The 19,215-nt window shown below is 46.4% G+C and overlaps 1 protein-coding gene across 4 annotated transcripts in view; it reads right to left on the minus strand.

The window, feature by feature from the left end:
• Positions 1-15,071, minus strand: part of RNF152 (ring finger protein 152) — a 44,690-nt gene extending 29,619 nt beyond the window's left edge. The window contains exons 1-2 of one of the 4 annotated variants that reach the window (XM_069853527.1): positions 15,043-15,059; positions 1,153-1,233 (exon numbers count right to left, since the gene is read on the minus strand). The gene's annotated coding sequence lies outside the window, so the exon portion shown is untranslated. Of the gene's footprint in view, positions 1-1,152; positions 1,234-14,834; positions 14,899-15,042 lie in introns of those variants that run through there. The other 3 variants (XM_069853526.1, XM_069853530.1, XM_069853532.1) reach the window with 3 other exon arrangements.
• Positions 15,072-19,215: the final 4,144 nt, after the last annotated feature.

Raw genomic sequence — 19,215 nt, forward strand, 5'->3', positions numbered from 1 at the left:
AGGCTTGTCAGTTTTTGGAAAAGGCGTTTTCCATTTTAACTATATCAGTCAGCTGAACTGTGACAAATACTGAAAATAAATACTTTTGTTCCCCAAAGCCCAGCCCTTTGATTTTACCTATAAGTACAAGGATATTTCTATAGAAAGGGAGCGAATCATCAGTTCTAAACCGATGTTCAGAGGACATGAAATTCAGATCCCTTTTCCTACACTGGCCCTGCAGTTTGTTGCTGAGCCACAGCACGAGGAAGCATCCAAGCCTCTGTAGAAAGCATGCAACAACTGCCTTTATTTCCATTTGAGAGCTCATGACACAATAGGCATTTTCCAGCTTCCCTTCCCCACTGTGAATGTGGAAGGCAACAAATAAGAGTACTAACAGAGGTTTGATGAATCGGCCTCATAAATTACACATACACACACAAAACCTTTCTGTTTGATTCCCATCTTCCACGGGTCTCTAATGAGAATCATAGACACCGTGTACTAATCAACTCATCAGTAACGCAAATAACCATCTTGGAGTCTCAGCAAGCGTCCCTCTGGTTTAAACAATATGCCTTTATGTCACCCTGAGTGCAAAAGCTGCCATGTCCCTCTGAAATAACCTCAGCACATCAACGCTACACATATCATGCTTCATGACAGTGGGCAGCGTCATGCTGAACACAGCCACGTACTGGGAGTCTGAGCAATCTCCCAGCTACCACAAGGGCTCACAAGCACTTCTGTCCCTAGCACTGCACACATGAAACCGACAGACACTGCAAATGCAGTAATCTCTCATGGAAGAGACTTTGCCACAGCAACCTTGGATGGACTATAGCCCTGCTGCATCGCTTGCCCTGACTGGGGCTGTTGATGGACCCTATTAGAGCACTCTGAAATCACATTAAAAGAAAGACATTTTATTGTGAAACATCATTACCACCCTGCCAGTGAAGTGTATATCACAAGAGCTTCCAAAATAAGAAGAAATGTGTCTGTACTAGCCCCTTATCCTTGGCATCAGGCCCATATTGCCAGTGTTCACAGCATTTACAGGGAAACTGGCATGCAGAACACTGCAGCAAACAAAAGGAAACCCTATGAGAATCAAGTCAGAAAACACCAAACAGGCCTCGATTCCACAAAAGCAAAGACAAACTATACCTGGACAAGCAACTTGTGGCTGTAGTCACTGATGCGAACAGACCTGCTGTGGCAGAAGGAAGAAAATGGGCTCCCAAGCATCTGCAAAATAGCATAATTCAGGTTTACTTTTAAATAATTACATTTTGAAAGTACTGCTAAGGAAAAAAAAAAAAAGCTTAAGGAATTCAAGTATTCCAAATAACAATGCCAGCACTTCATCACCCCAATCCTGCTGCGATCACACACATGTGCATTGCTGAGCACAGCTCAGCCGCCAGCAGTTCCCTTCCTCGCTAGAGGGAGAATTGCTGGGCTTCCAATGCCACTCTCAGCAAATTTCTACCTTCTAAGCAGCAAGTGTTTGTATAATAGAAATTCTCCTATCAGCATTACCAGCTGTGCCCAAAGCACAGCAACTGCAAGCACGTACACTGCAAAATCTCAACATTCACATGTGCGTAAACAGTGCATTTCTGGAAAGCCAGAGAATATTTTCAGAGTAAGCACTGCACAGGTTTTGGGTCTTTTAGGATGTCAAAAGGCTGCCACAATCTACTGCTCATCTTCAGCGCTTGCCAATTACTCAGCTAAGATGCCTCTGTAACTCACAGGGATTGCAATCACATCTCACAAGCCCGTTTTACACCAGCAAGGGATAGCACCTTTTAGTACAGAAGATACTTTCCCTCCCACAGCAGTCCTGAAGCTCTTTGGTGCGCTATTCACCCTAACGTTAGCTTGAAGCCATTAAAATACCAACCAACACATAGCGGGAAATGCAGCAAGAGGAACTAATTTCCAAACCGCACCACGTAGATTGCAGTTGTTGCCCTACGGAGATAAGCAAAGGAAAAGGCAGGACCTCATCACAGTCCCATCAGGCACCAGAAATCCTTTCAGAGTTACGAGGGAAGTGAAGGGCATCAATCTATAGAGCATTCAGGCAGAAGAACATCCCCACTCCAAATTACTCACTCTTAGAGCCACTTCTATGCACCTTCACTTGCACCTAATGGGAGCAGAAGGCTTATCTGCTGAAGAAGACATCCATTGCAGCACTCCAGTCATCCCACCATGTTTCTGTGATTGCAACTATATTATAGCATTCCCACTGCACAGTGCCTTCCAGTTACTCTTGGGTTTTGCCCATGCTGCATGCATTGCTGTAGATGCACTTCAGTCAGGCTATTGATCCCTCCACCTTTTGTGGAAAGAAGACCCAATTCCTACGTGACCAGTGTTCTCTAACACATCAATAATCCTTGCATCTTTGCTGCCACGTGCATCTCCATCCTCTGCCTTCACCAAGATGACAGACCAAAGGACCTTGCTAGCACTCTGTCTCCAACATTGCTATGTCACCCCCAGGCTTATCTCTAGCAAGACTGTTTGTATCCCCTTCCCCCTTCAAATGTAATTCAAAGCTCTATCAATGAGCCCTGCTACCTCCTGTGCAAATATCCTTGCCCAGAAATGGTGTACGCCATCTGCGCACTACCTGTGCCCGAACCCACAGGCGGTCATCCCAAGCTCCTGAAGTCTCTTCTGATTGCCCTTGGACTTCTTGTTGCAACTTCATTGCTGCCTACATGAAAAAGAAGTAATGGATAGTAATCTGAGGTCTGTATCAGGGTAGGAGGTTTTCTCATCGCTTCCCTAACCCAAGACCCAGGGAGGCAGCAGACTTCCCTAAGAAGTTGGTCCAGTCAGCATATTGGGCCTTCTGTTTCCCTCAGGACAGAGTCTCCTGTGACAGTGACCCATCACTTCCAGGCTAGATGAACCTCATCATTGTTCAGTTCCACTTGCAGAGCCTTGTACTTATTACACAAAGGTACCCGGGAAGGTGGGGTATCAGAGAATCAGAATGACCTCAGTAGGAGGGGACCCACAAGGGTTATTGAGTCCAACTCCTAAACATGTAGTCACAGAGCAGACGCACCTGCTGTGCTGGGCAGGAACTCGTCACCATTGTCCCCTATCCCTTGAGTCACCATACTCAGTCAGGTGAAAAGAGGATAGTGAATCTTCTATATCATGCATCCTGCCTGCTTTACTGCATGGCTCAAAAGCCATATTCACGAGGCTGAGGGAGTTGTACCAGTCACAATAGCCCAGCTATGGACACAATCAGGATAGAAGAAGCCCTCATGGTTGCAGGCATATATCCATCTTCTGGCCCTGCTCATGAACAATGTGTCTGCACCCAACATTGTGTGCAGATACTCCCCAGGGCCAGAAAGGCATTCCTTCCAGCAGTGACAAGAGGCATAACAAAGAAAAAGAGAATTGAAGGGTATAAACTGAAGAGCAAGAAAGCTCCCATTGCATGGGAGGCCACCCATTTAGAAATGCTACCCACATAGTTGTGGTTTGAGCTAAATTAGAGTTAGTTTCCTGATTCTAACTCAGTCTCATCTAAGTAACTTCATTTTCTGAAAGCTAACTACGTGGTTTTGAGACATTGTTCTTCTCTAGAAGTGATAACACTAGTATGCAAGAAGGCCAATATTTATACTTATTCCTGTAGTAACTAGGCCATCCTCAAACTGGCAAAAAAGGGTCACACCTGCAGGGAGAGGCGGACAGGACAGGTGACCTCAAACTGACTAGAGTATTCCATCTCACGTATATCATATATGGTATAAAATTGAGAGATCACAAGGATCCCACCCCTCTTTTGCAATGGCTGATGCCCAGTAAGGACCTCATCTGTCTGGTTGCTCCGGATGCATGTGTTTCTGAACCCAGTTCCTGAGGTCAGCTCCCTCTTAGCCACAGAGCAGTTCCCTCCTGTCTGCTCTACGGTATTTAAGGTGATGTATAGTCATTGAGGGGTGGGGTGGGCATGCGAGCTCATATATTTATATATGTTTTATTATTTTCTAATAATTTTCATCATTATTATTATTTTCACCATTTCATTAAAACTAAAGTTTTAGTTTCCAACCCACAAGTCTTTTTCCTCTCATTTTCCTTTCCCCTTTCCCTGCAGGTGGGAGGAAGGGAACTGAGAGTCTATATGGTTTACCAACTATATCGTTTTAGATGCTGAAATTAGCCAAGTCAGGGCTAAACCATGACAATATTAAGTTGGAGACTTTATCAGCTGAAAAAGGATCTTGCCCAAGTTAGAGGCAGGCAGCTGTCAGTGCCGGAAGGCCGGCCTGGTTCACGCAGGGAACACGAGCCCATGCTGCCAGTCCAGCATAGATCCAGCATCCTCATTCCTTTCTGTGAGGAGGGCACACACAGGAAATTACAAGTCCCGCACCTGAGTACCACTCACAAGCTCAGACATCTCAACACTACAGGTAAATCTGGAGCTGTTTGCAATAGACTTTTTTTTTCCCCTCAAGCTGCATTGGGACTGTATTTCAGATATAATTTACTGTCTAGACACAGCATGCTACCACACAGTGCAAATGAAGAAGACTGAGAGCACCAGAGTGTGGAAAACAGACTGGCCAAGCTTTTTCTTTTTCTTTCTTTAAAAAAAAATACATTGTGCAGTCTACACCAACATCCTCACAGAAAAATACTCACTCTGTCCTGCACGTCAGAAGCTGGCTGCTGAAAAAAATCCAGAATGCAATTAAAACATGGATTCCATTAAGTTTCACTTTCCTCTGCAATTTTATAATCGTTCCATCCATCAATTTTGAAAGAATATTAATACTGGCATCAGCTGGCTCTCCACCTCTTCTGCTGAGCCAGCTGTCTCAAAGCCTTGTCCCTGCCTTTCAGCATCTGACCACAGATGCTGTGATGAAGAGGAGAGGGGGAGGCAGAACAGGGGTGGAGAGAGGCCAGCAGGGCACACCTAGCATGGGGCCACCCCACAGAGGAGCTGCTTCTTTCCAAGGGAGCTACAGCAACTTGCAGCACCTGAAAACCTGCCCAAATATGTTTACCTCAAAAGAAACACACACATAAATTATGAAGAACAAGGTTGTGTCAGGGATTAACTGAAGTTTACTCAAATCCAGACCAAATCCTAAGTATGCAGGCTCTCTAGCACCTTCCAGGCAGGAGATGGCCAGGCCAGTGATGTACAATTGATCAGGTTTTTGACTAGAATTTTTTTTTTCTTTTTTAATTGACAAAACCTCCCTAGCCCCCCAAAAGATGAACAGAGGCCAACAGGAAAGCTGGGGAGGGGCTCTGATAAAGAGAGTGCAGGGATAGGGCAAGGGGTGAGAGTTTTAAACTGGAGGAGAGTAGATTTGGATTAGATATTAGGAAGAATTTTTTTTACAGTGAGGGTGGTGAAGCACGGGAACAGGTTGCCCAGGGAAGGTCATGGATGCCCCATCCCTTGAGGTGCTCAAGGCCAGGTGGATGCGGCTCTGAGCAACCTGATTGAGTGGAAGGTGTCTCTGCCCATGGCAGGGAGGTTGGAACTGGATGATCTCTAAGGTGCCTTCCAACCCAAACCATTCTATGATTCTGTAGATCTCTGCATTGATACAAGCCATTTCTCCCATTTGCCTTTCACAGATGCACATTCTTGACCCCACACCCCAAGTATACATAGACAAGAGCTGAAAAATCAGCCCCATGCTCCTTTTAGCAGTTGTCTCCTTCTTAAATATGTGAAGTTCAGTACTCAAATACTAGCTCTTGGACTCACTCACACGTAGTGGTAATGCGAGGAGAATTGGTTGGTGCAAGTTTGTACCATCTGGTTTATTAATTATTTTGTAAAGGCATCTAATTCTTCGAGTCATCCAAAACTTCTAAACACATTCTGCTCTGTCATTATTTTGTGAACCTGATTTGACATTGTTTATATCTATTTTGGCCATGATTTATATCACAAAATTCCCAAGAACACAAGTCTGACATAATTATTCTTATCCCAGCTGCTTCGCTGCAGGTCAACCTGGTCTGTTCCAAGACCAGATTTTGTTGGCAACTGTATTTTCTTTGCTAGTACCATGCCCTTTTCCTCATCTAGTTTAATGAAACAAAACAAAAAAAAGCAAAGTAAATAAAGACAGCCAATTGTTACATTCATTCGAGCATAATCAGAAATTTCCGTTTCCTCCTCTCTCACTGCAGCATGTCGTTTATATTAACTGCCCTCCCCTCCTCTGAACAAAGCTGTAGGATGAAACTCACTGTAAATTTGTCAGAAGACTGACACACAGGCCAAAAGCATCTAATGGCTTGCTGGGACTACAGACATCACTTCTCCAGGAAGTGGCTGAGTTGCATCAACTTGCATTCCAGCGGGAAGCCCAGCCTCTAGAACCTGCACACTCTTGCTTGCATGATCATGTTTCTATTCATTCCCAGAAAACAAAAAAGCACGACTGGCCAGTCTTCCTCACTCTTCTATGAACAGATGTAATTCCAATCTCATATTCAAACCCATAAAATGGCACATCCACCTAGTCTTAATTGTACAAGCTTAAGTGGGATTAAGCAAGACTCCACAGAATGAACACCGGGAAACAAGGCAGAACACAGCATATTCTTTAGGTGTAAACTATTTTTATAGAGTTGGTCTAATGCAGCCATTTACCCATTGATTGATCTAAGCCAATGCCCACAAAAATGGCTCTAGACTTCAAGTAAGGGACGTGAATCCCCTAAAAAGCTTCATTCAAACATATTGGGCTTGTCTTTATCTACAGTTTGAAGAAGAAAAAAATTATAAATCTATATTGGAGTCAAGATTGCACACAACCCTAGCTGAATCTAGATCTGCGACCCCTGCAAAACTATAGGTGATACCAGTAGTAAGAAAAGATGGGCATGGAATAGAGTGATGGTACCAGAAAACAAGAGGAGAAGCATGTGGCATATGTTAGGGATGCGTAGGTACAGAGGGGAAGGAGAGGGAACAGGGGAGAGTGAGCTTAATGGAATGAGAAATTCGGCTGCTATAGAGGAAAAAGCAGGAGAAACAGAGGCAAGCCAGAGAAGACGAGGGAAGCACCAGAGTTCTCCCTACTCCATTCTTAAATGGGATCTGAAGGTTTCCTGGCACTGTGCTGTGAAACCCCCTCAACACAGCAGCAGATGGTCTGCTTAGCATGTCACCCCACTCTGGCAACTACCACCATCCATAGCCAAACAGTGCTCTTGAGCACATTATCTCATGGATTAGAAATTAATGGTACAGCCCCAAGGTCTACACTCTCTGTACGACCTGGGTCACTGCAGATTCACGTGACAGGAATATTTTTTTTATTTATCTCCCTCTTTTCCCTTTGTACAGTTAGAAAATTATGTTCAAACTCAGGTATGTTAAATTTTTACCACAAAGACTGCAAACTCAAGCACTACAAAATTAAGAAGTATCATAATGAATGCTGACCATGAAACCTCCATCCAGTTTCTGTATACATCTGCACTGATTTCATCTCAAATTCAATAATCATTTATCATTTGAGCTCTGGAAATCGGCTGCTTTGGGAAAAAGACAGGGTTGTGTGATAAAAGCCATGGTTGTGTTTCAGCCCCTGCCTCACTCAGTGGAGGTCAGAAAGATCAGTGAACAAGTCAAAGCTGGAAGAAAAAGAAAAGAGACAACCACCTTGCTTGAGGAAGGTGGACATACCACCTGCAGGCAGAAATTACCCCTTTCTCAACTTCATGGTCTTTGCAAGATACTCAGCAAGTCCCTGAAATCAGTTTTTCTTCAGGTGACGTCTAACGGGGCAGTGCCCGCTCTCTGCAAAGCCAAGACATCTAGGGCTAACCTGCAAGAGTGCTGAGACCTATAGCTGACGTCCATCACCTCTGTGCTTCTTTCTAGCAGATGAATGAACTCCTACATCATGCCAGGTGTTCTGGGATGAGTGAAAAATAAAATCATCTCTAAGTATCTCTTTGAGGCAGCCAAAATCGAAGACACTTCAATCATTCGAGCTTAGTTTTCTCTTTGTCTCCATTCCTTAGCTACAAAAATGAAGATAGTACCTGTACCTGAGATGCTGCAAGAATAAGAAACTTCACCATCTGCGTAGCCCCCAGGAAGGAATTAGCAGCACTGCTCAGTTCAGGGTTTGGGTGGGGTGTAAAGTGAAGAGATGTGAGAACCACAGACAGAAAGTAAATGTGGGCAAGAGAAAACGAATTATGTAGTAATTACCTATCCACTGAAAGAGGGACTCTGTGAAAGGGAAAAAATGATGCAATTACAAAATTAAAGATTGTATCATAACGCAGATGCAAAGGGGAGCTACAACATGTTAGTCTTGGCACTTCCTTGCTTTTGTCCACCTGATTTTGTAACCCCATTGTTCTCCTAATGTCATTATTTTGTAAGTAATTTAAACCCAGCATAGTTATGAGCTCATATGTTTATATCTTTTCATCATTAATAATGTGTGGAACAACTGGCAGACTCTACTCCCAGCATGATTGATTCCTCCAGCAGATGGCTGTGAACGATTAATTTTCTTCCACCTTTATCCGAGGAGAGAGGGAGGCTTTATATTTAAACTTCAATTCCATTCACAAATATTTGGGGATTTTGGAGTTGTTTCAGAGGAGGAAACCAAGACCAATATCAATCAATTGCTCTGAAACAAATCATAATGGATCAGATTTAAAGAGCTGACACACGTTTGCTTTGCTCAAGGTCAGAAGGAAAGGCCTGGATCCCAAATGACCCCACTGACAGCCTCCTGCCCAAGCCGCTGAATCCCTCCTACCTCCCACATAAAAACTTGTTTAAGTATAATTATTGCTGTTAACTGCAGGTCAAACAAGAAGACAATCACCTCCAGGCTGTGTTTGCTGGTGAATGCAGCCAACAAGCAACATCTTCTGAAAATGTGTCATAGAAAATACAACTGCAAGCAAACATTAGGGTTCTATGTGTTCATCCTGGATAATTGTTATATTGAGTTTTTTAAGTAAATTACCCTGCGTGCCTCCTACTATAGGCAAATTGCCAACGTCTTTCTCAGAGTCAGACGAGTCTGGCTCACTCTGCTTCATGAGGGAAAGCAGCTGCAATAGCAACAACCTAACTTGTTTTATTTGCACATGATATTAGCTGGCAAGAGGCAGTGTGTCTGACAGCATGCTTGCTATGTAGCCTTCATGCTTTTTAAAAAGTCTTTTTGTCTTTGTATACCCCCACTAATAAACACACACAGACCCTTTTTCTTTTAAGTAGTGTTTTTACTTTGTCTAATGGGTGCTGGCAGTTATGACTACAAGTTTTACATGCGGTTTTGTTCCTAACAAAGCAAGCTTCACTCCCACCTTTCTCCATCCTCAAAGGGCAGAGCTTGCAAAACTGAAAGTTATCCCCTGAAATTTACTCACTGCCTGATTTCAGGCCAGTCGGAGCATGCAGTATCACAGACAATAGGGCCAGGGCAGCTCTCTCCATCACACGTGTTTTGGAGAAACCCATTGTGGTGGTGGAAGCATTGCAATCCTTCCCTCTTGGCATGCAACCCTCTCAAGTCTGGTTTAAAACCTGACAGAGAAAGCATTACACCACCACTGAACATACACAGTTAGCACAATATGGTTAGCAAGAACAGGCAAAAACGTTACAGCAGCAACATTTCACCTCACAAACTGCCTGTTTCAGGATTTCTGACACAGAAGGTCAGGTGGCCGGCACCGTCATAGGAGGGACCCGAATGAGATGTCTGGTCCAAGCCCAAGAGCCCATTCTTAGCTACCACCTACCACGCCACACTGCCAGTGGTACAAGTTGGTGCTCATGGAGGGAAAAGCGGGGAAGCAAGAGACATTCTCCTTCACTAAGTGCCACATCTCTAACAGCACAGAGTCTTGGGCTCAGATGCCAGAGGTGCCTAGACCAGTCTCTGGCAGGCAGAGTTGCAGGGGGGAAAGGAAACAGCATCCACCTTTGCCCTGTTGGCATGGCTTGCTGCTCCCTCCACATCCTCTGTAACCCATGATGGGGAGGTCAGCTACACAGTTCCTCCCTTCATCTCACTTTGACAGATTATGTGTTTGATCTTTGCTGCATCAGTCAAACAGGCTGTTTGAAAAGGAGTGGCATATGGGTGTTTGAGATTCAGCTCAGCCCTCTAGGGTGCCACTTAATATTTTGACATTAGAGAGTGACACTGGCAATCTTTGAAAAGCCACACTCTAAGCCCCAGGACAACAGGCATATTCTGTCTGAAGACTAGCAGCAACAGAGAGGGTAGCAAAACACGCGCTAGCTGAGGAATCGCATGTACGTATCACATATGCTCCTTGACATCCTGACGCTCCTGTTTCTTATGCTGCTGCTTGAACAGATGTCTGTCTTTTCCTTCAGGTCTGGAAGAAATGTTCCCACCACACCCTGCTCAGCTATACTGAAAAGCTGTCTAGCACAGGCACCGCCCAGGTAAAGGCAAGACCACTTTTCTTAGTACAGCTTTGCCCAGATTTCTGAGGCAGACCACCCAAGGTGCCCATGCCAGACCAGCTCAATCCACACCAGGGTACTTGGCACTAGAGGAACGTTTCCCTGACGTCTCACATCACTGCATCAGCTGAAGCACAAATCTGCCTAAAGTAACGGTGGGGAGAGGGCTGCATGGAATCAGAGACAGTATTCACTCACGGAAGCTATTTTGGGAGAAACGTATGGCACTGAATGTCATCTTTTCATCACTGTCAAATTATCATTGACTTAACAGGATGATGCCGGTGAACACCCAGATAATCACACTGCCATTGCACACGTGCAAGTTTGCGCACACACACAGTCCTGCCCAGGCGGCACATTCCCATCTGCTCCAATGCTCACCTCAGTTCAGCCCAAGGTGTCCCGGAGGTCATAGAAAGCAGGCTCCAATCTACAGCTGTCAGCATGCCACTCTTCCTAAATCTCAAGTGGCTTTAGCTTGACCAACAGAAGGGTAGCCACGCTGTGAGGAGGCCTAACAAGCAGGTCCAGCCTGCTGGAGATAGGTATCCTCTGCCCTTCTGCCCCTCCATCACATCCACTGCAGCTCCTTCCAGTGTCACCTCACACCAACCCTTCCCTGGAGACCACACACACCTGACAAGGTGGCCAGGGCCATGAAGGTGCTGCATGTTTGACCATCCACCACACATGCAGTGCCTGACTGCCTGCTACCAGGCAAAATAGGGGATGTCTGAAATCAATCTCCTCTTCTCCAGAGAGAGCACCACTTCAAAGAGTACCCAGCAGCCACTAATCTTAACAAAAACAAGTGGGACATTATACAGTACTCAAGCCTGCCAGCCAACCATTGGTACAATCTGGTTGAAACTGGCCAAATGCAAAGGGCAGGGAACAACACTCCATTCCTGGGGAAACTAAGTTAAAATAAAATAAAACCAGATGAAAACCATGGTGTGCCGGATTAGTGGCGCTTCCACGTTCTGCTCTGTTCTGCCCTGTCCCAGGAAACGACAGCTTGCTCAATGGAGAATGTGAGCTGCACAGCGCACACTGCAGCTCAACTCTGCAACTGCCCGGTTTTTCTACCTCTCGAGCAGGAAGGAGCAAATTACAAACTCATTTACATCTGAAGGTTAATCTGAATGGGTAACTTCTGCAGCAAGAAGACAGGGAAGACAAAGTCATTTGCATCTGAAAGAGGTGAAATGCGTCGTCAAGGCTGAAGGACTATTAAGTGTGAAAACTGCTGGGGCTCCTCTCTCCTTCACCAAACCCCAGCTCTGGAGGTGATCTCATCCCAGACATTTCAGCATCACTCTCCTCGTCACCCCAAGCGTCCCTCAGCCTGCTCCGCTGGCGCTTGGCCCCCTGCACCAAGAAGGTTCCTTTGAGGCAGGGATGGACTCTGCTCTGGCTGGAGCAGCAACTGCTGAGCCCTTGCCAGCCCAGGACCTGGGGAGCTGCTGCACAATTAGGTTCTGCTGATGAGGGTCTAAAAGAGTTTTCTCTAACGCTGCTCGGTCTGACAGACGGTGCTGCAGAGCTGCATCGGTTCTAAGGGCTCCTCTGCTTCCTTTCCAGAGCCCAGCACGGCAGCAGAAAACCTATTTGTGTAGAAAACAGGATCGGTGGAGCAAGCAGGGAACTATGGACAGAGCAGCTGTGGAATTTTTCTGGAAGAGCTGCTTGCTGTAAAGGAAAGTCCAGCCTCCCATGTCACTTCCAGCCCACCCGCCCACCCACCGGATAGAGGCAAAGCATAAGAACAGGAGAGAATTCAAAGCATGCCAGGATCTCAGGCTCTGGGAATTAGTTTCCCACATTCTCCACAAAAAGAGAGCACTCACGCCCAAATCTATACCTTGAACTCAGAGTGCACACCATTTACTCAGCTGGATAACCTCGCTCAAGCCAGTGGAATTAGTTGCCTGAATAACTGCTACTTGGTGCATAGAAGAGCTGCAGAAGTGGCTGACGAGTAAATACAGGTATACAGAAAGCAATGTAAGGCCACCCTTTTAAAAGCCAGTGCCCTGGGTCAGGTCCCGAAGGCAACGGCATTGTGGTCAAGCCCACAAAATCACCGGGTCTTTGGTAGAGTCACACCAACTGATGGAGGGCATCATCTAGGTCACACGCATCACTCTAGACCTGTATCCTCCAGTCACCATCAACTGATTGGGGTCACAGCCTGAAAAATATTTCACCGATTTAGAAAATTAAATTCTGCTGGAAAGCATGGCTTGAGCATTTAAAAGTATAAGCTTCATTAGCTTCCAGCAAGACTTCAGGTCCGAAGCACAAACTAAATCTCCATAAAACTCCAGCAGAGAAGCACTGCTGCTCCTACTTTGTACGTATCGGTCCTAAGTAAGGTCAGCTCTTCAGGAAGGAACCCAAACACAATATGGCATTTGTTCTCAGCACCACGGTAAAAAAAAGGGATACAGTTCACACCTTGGAAAGCTTACAAGAGGCAGCCCTGAGCTTAAAAGCCTTGCATGCAAGCTTGCTTTTGTGTATCCCTCTTTAACTGCACTAACACAACATGCATAACTAAAGTTAAAAATGTGCTGAAGCCTCTGTCAGACTGGCTGATGGAGCTCCTGCTCCAGTTCATCGAGGGGTCAAGGTGAGAAGTCTGAACTGCAGCCAGAAACAGGTGTAAGAAAAAACATACCCAGAGATTTTGGCAAAGCTGGAGGCCCAAGTGAGTCACTTGGGGGAGGGTGACCAGCGCCCAGAAGCATCTCCATGTCCGTTCCCTGCACGCTCTGCTAATCCACAGCGTATCTTGGGATGAGCAGCTCATTCCAAGTTATTACATTTCCATGTATAATCTAAACACGCTATTTCAAGGCCAAAGTATTATTTATTGCCCTGCTGGCATTTCTAATCTGGATATTCCATTGCTCCCAAGGACACTTCATAACACGCCTATGAAACTTCCATCAGGTGTGGCTCAACCAACTTTCCTCCCCCCAGACAAACAGCTGAAAACAAACGCCTTTTTCATTTGTCTTCACACACCTGGCAAGCTGTCCAAACCCTCTGACAGACCTTACAGGTTTGAACCAGACGTTTGGGCTTTCTAACTGTTCTGCCGACAGAAGCAAGCGGGAATTTTCCACAGAGCCCCGTCCTGAAAGCCACTGGCACCCCAGTGCCACTAACTGCAGGAGCACCAGGCTGTCCCAGCTCCGGACCCCTCGGCCAGGGCTACTTTATGTTTCGCCTTTCACGCAATTAATAAGAAGCTGAAATCCAGCCACGCACCGTTACATGGCTAAGAATAGCATTTCCAGCAGAAGTGGGTTGGGTTTTTTTCCCATAAGTTGCTATTATTATCATTCCATGAGCTCTGCATTAGTTCAGACTCAGTGGGCATTTCAAAAACGCCTGTGACCCCTGCTTGGCTACAGAAAGGCTAAAACCAATTTACATCATACACATCAGAAGTTGGAAGGTTACAAATATTTTCTAACAGCCTCGATCAGACCCAAAAACCTAAACGAATCTGTATTAAAAAAAAAAAAAGAAAATATCTCTGAAATATACTAATAAAAAAGAAAAAAGAACAGCAAGCATACCACGGACCACATCGGTGTGAAGGAGGAAAAGGAGTTTCACCGAGGAAACAAGAACAGGAATACTATGTTTATACTTCAGGAACCTTATCAAAAGCCCGTTTGCTTTTTCCTTTTTTTTTTTTTTTTGCTTTAGACGCCTATTACACAAACACACCCCGAACGCCTCCCCAGCCCAGCAGCCCGGTGCCCGCATCCCGAGCGGATCCACAATCCAGGAGAGGCGAGAGCCGCTTCCCAAGAGGTCCCCGCACCGGCCGGCGGTGGGAAGAAAGCTCCCGGGTGCGGGATGTCGGCGGGGTTCGTAAAATCCCATTTCGGGAGCTCGACCCCAGCCGGGGAGGCAGCACCGAACGCCGTGACTAACTCGCCGCCGCCGCCGCTCTCCCCGCGGAGCGCGGACCCTACCTGGGCTGGGGGCTTCGCGCTCCTCCTCCTCCTCCGCTTAAGGAAAATTAAAGCCACGCTCTAAAAACCCAGCGAGACGTCTTAGCGCTGAATGCCCGCACCCGAGCTACCGCTACATCGGGAGGGGAAGGAGGAGAAACCCACAAAAATAATAAAAAAAAGAAAAGAGAGAAAACCTTAAGCCAACCCAAACCCTTCAAGAGAAACAAAGGACCCCCCCATCCAAACCGCGCCTGTAAGTTATCCGGATCCTGCCGATGCGACGCGGGCTCAGCCCGACCCCGCCGCGCTCCAAAGTGACCCCGGCGCCCTCCGGGATGCGGAGGATTCCTCACCTGGAGCTCGCTCGGCCCGCGGGGCGCGGTGCGGGGTTACGAAACCCGCGCGGTGCGTCCCCCCGGCCCCGGCGGGCGGGAGGGAGGGAGGGAGGCGGGGCGGGGGGGAAGCGCGGGGACGGGAGGACGACGAGGAGGAGGAGGAGGGGAAAATAGGAGCCCACCAGCATCCCTCCCCCCACGCCCCCGCCCAGGCAAACCCACCGACCTCGCCGCCATCCGCCGCCGGCACCGCCCCCTCCTACTCCTGCTCCTGCTCCTGCTCGTCCCGCCCCGGGTGGCGGCGGCTCCGCGGGCAGCGGAGCTTCCAAAGCCGCGGCTCGTTCTGCCTCCGCTCCCCTCGGCGGAGCTGCCTCCCGCAGGATGGGCTGGGTTGGGCTGGGTTGGAAAGGGACCTTACAGACCAGGCAGTTCCAAACCACGGGGCTGGGACGCCCTCCCCTCGATCGGGTTCCTCGTAGCCTCATCCAGGCTGGTACCCGGCGCGGTTGCAGACGCCACGCGAGGCGGGTTCTCAGCTCCTCGGGCTCGAGTGACTCGTGCCTTGAAGAGCATCAGTCCAGGAGGAGGCTCAGAGCTGTGATCCTGCTGCGCGCTGAAGTTACAGCTGCGCGTAGTGCGCTGCCACAACAGAACCAGGGCTGGACTAGGAAATAACACATCGCTTCTACTCATCGCGACGAGGCCTGTGGCTGCGACACAGCACAGGACCATAGACTTGTTTCTGCGCTGCCTGCAGAGAAAGTCATATTTACATCAGCAGTAAATGAAAAAAAAATATATCTATATACCATCCAGTGTCTCACACAGGATCAGTAAAAGCAAGCAGCAAGAGCTAGAAACGGCAAGGACAGACAATCATCTTTCTGCTCCTTGTTGCCTCATCATTCTGCAGAGCCAGCGTTGTTTTGGGGCAAACAGTTACAAGTGATGTGAGAACAGACCTGCAGGCTATCCAGGTGCTGGGTTTGGTTGGAAGAGACCTCTCCTCCCCAGCTTCTTCAGCTCCACACTGAAAGCATTGCCTGTGGAGGAGTAAGACCTCTATGATCAGCAAACTAAATCATTTTCACAAAAGTCGTCTTGGTTTCCTCCCAGATCTTCTATCCCCTCTCCGCTGCCATGGGGCTGTTTGCAGAGCAGGGTCTCCGCTAGGCTGGGCTTTCCCCTGGGGAGGGTCAATAGTGCATTTGCTACTACAACTCCAGGTTACGCGATAAATATATAAAACTCAACCACCACTCGTAGTAAACATTCAAAGCAGATTTTCACATCCCATGGTGTTTCTTGTTTCAAACCTTCCTAATCAAATAATTGAGATAAGGCAGAAGTCAAATATGCCAAATTTCTGCCATCGGTTTCAGTCTGATGCCCCACTCATGTACGCCCCCAGAGCACTAGTCACTACCGTCCATGACCTCTCACAATGTATTTTACACCATGGGAATCCTATTAACAGGGGGTGTTTGCCATCCCCCCTCTGCTCTCAGGACAGGCTGTGACCCATGTCGTCTGCCATGACCCACACCTTCCTACCCTGGCCACCCAAGGTTCTTCAGGTTTTGTTCAGCAAAAGCTTCTGAGATACCGAGGACCGGGGGTGCACAATTGGTTTTACAATTTAAGGAGATCCTTGCACCAAATTCACATTGGATATTTGTGTAACATCCTGTATTTTAAGAGATGCTCCAAGTTTAGGAAGGACTGCTCCTTACATCCCTCTGTGTGCCAGCTCCCTACCATTCCCTACATCAGTTCCTCTCTTCCTCCTTAGAAAACAAGTGGCATCTAATGCCCACAAGCAATGTGCAATGGTACCAGATCTCCATGGACACAAGAGAGGAAAATTCATTACAAAATGGAAACAAATGTCTCTCTGATTAAGTGCCAGCCTGCACTGCTGTAAATTATGTCCACCAAGGAGGCTAGGGACTACACAGATGTAGACAAAGATAACCCACTTGCCGAGATGGATCCTGAGAGGCAGTGTCGAAAAGCATTGGCACAATGACTTTGTTAATTATATTGCTACTCGTGCTGCTGTGGTTTTATCATTACAGCAGAGTTCAGAAAGATCAGCTGGGACCAAGACACCCCCATACAACCCCATCCGGGTTAAGTGGGCAGCAAAGACTCAAGTATTTCTGATCCTGCATACAAACGTGAGTTCTAGATCCCAGAGGGGCTAGTGTGCATGCTTAGATTTTAGCATCAGACTCCCTCTACTGAATGGATTAAAGTTAACGCAAGTGCACGGCTCCTGGCAGAAACACTGCCAAATAGATGCAGCAGGCAAGAGGAAGGGGAAAGGAAGCATAATTACTCCCAGAAGGATTTATGCATTGCTGCCACTGTCGTTCCCCAGGCTGCACCTGTTTTGAGAAGAGTCATCTTTAATTCTGTAGGGAAGAAATCTTGAAACGTTGCCAGCAACAGGCTTGAAATAAAGGAAGGGAAACACAACAGATTTCAGCTTCAGATTGCTCCACATGGTTTCTTTCAACAAAACTCACTTAAGCAGGCCGTGGATTTGTAAAAGATGGCAAGTTCTTTGGCACTGCCCTTTTCAGCACCTACCTGATAAAATGGCATAAAAGGTTTTGGAAGGACAGACAAAAAGACAACCCCATGCTCTGCCCTGCCACGGCCACGGCAGCTGTCTTCTTCTGCCCTGTGCTATTCTCTGTCTCACTTCGGTTGGATTGAGGGACCTTTCTTTTTTCTGTCTAGATGTTTCTAACAACTTCTAGAAGCGCATCCTAAGTAGCAGTCAATTAGAGCAAGTTGTTCTTTGAAATGTTCACTCAAGCACAGCTCCTCCTAGAGAGGCAGGGTCCTGAGGAAAGAACATTCAGTGGGATAATAGGAGTAGGATAATCCCCACAAGGGCTGGGCTAGCTCTGAAACGTCATAGAAAAGGTAAACACCTCCTAGGTCCTCCTTCTATTTCGATCACCTGAAGGACCTCCAATAGATAATGCATTTATATGATCTCAATGTCAAACTTTCAGATCTGGGAGCGAGATAGTGAATAACCATAAAACCAAATCAGAACTTGTGAGCATTTTAAAAAATAATCAGCACATGAGGAATCCACTCCTTTTTGTTTCTGAGCCCACACTGGATACTTAAATCATATTCCCAAGGTTATTCTGTTACTAAGAGGCCTAGGGACATTTTTAGTCTGGTTTCCTAGAGAAACAAAATTTATATCATCATGCTGTCTGTGTACCTCTTGTCTTCCTGTTTTTCTTTGGCAGCATTTGAAATCCTTGGCCCAGCAGTTAGAGGAGGAGAAATCAGGGACAGTAATGTCCCTACTTTTTTGTTTGTTTTATTTTGTTTTGTTGTTTAAACCACTAATAGGGTCAGAGGAAAGAAACTTCTCTGATCCCCACCCCCTCCAAGCAAAAGGCAGGGAGAGCTCAGCTCTCCTCCATTCAGTCTGACAGCCTGCAAGCAAGCATGTGTGTGTGAGACAGTAGTACCTAAACTTCAAAATATCCTCTGCTCACATAACATCTTTCAGGGAAAAAAATAAATTAAGATTTCTACAGTCTCAGACCTCTGGGGCTAATGGGAAAAAAATACATTAACCACTAAAATCGCTACTGAACCACAGCCTGCCAAAACTCACATCTTGCATAAAACCTTTGCAGAAGTCTGTTGCCTATAACTGTGAGGCAAAAGTACAGCTCATAGAGATTAAAAAGGTATCTATCGGTGGAAACAGGTTCACACCCCAGTGATCACAGGCAATTGTACCTCCTTATATTGATACGCTGTGATAAAATTACAGTGAGTATTTTGGCTCATCAAAATCTGACACGCTCATACATGTTCCCTTGTTCTCTTTCATAAAATACTATTTTATAGCATGCTTTAAAATATTCATCACAGTGAGTATTTTTAAAGATTGCTGACCTGAAAATAGGCATGTAAAAAGGCCTATATTTGCAATAAATCAGTTTAATAAATTGCTTTGAACCCCTAGTCTCTCTCTTAAAAAAAAATCTCCAGTTAGGAGGAGAGCCTTCACCTCCGTGATAATACTAAAGGCTTCACGCAGGAGAAGATCATCAGTGTGCTTACCATAGAAGAGCAACAAATGCTGTATTCACCTATATGCCATTCAGCTCACTTTTTGTCCTTGGATTTGGTACAGAAAGTTGACCAATAATTTTCTCCTGTGGTAGTTTGTGAATGCACATCTATTAACTCTACTCTTAAGAATGAACATGCATTGACATCTTTAGGTACAGAACATAGGGAAGTTGCCTCTTCATTATAGGCCAGCTGCCTTTACAACCACTGGGGAGATGTCCCAGGAGGTGATTGAGAGCAGGAATGTCTTGGATCCTCTGAGTCACATTCTGCCTGG

Source organism: Phaenicophaeus curvirostris, chromosome 3, assembly GCF_032191515.1.
Source record: "Phaenicophaeus curvirostris isolate KB17595 chromosome 3, BPBGC_Pcur_1.0, whole genome shotgun sequence".
NCBI lineage: Eukaryota > Metazoa > Chordata > Aves > Cuculiformes > Cuculidae > Phaenicophaeus > Phaenicophaeus curvirostris.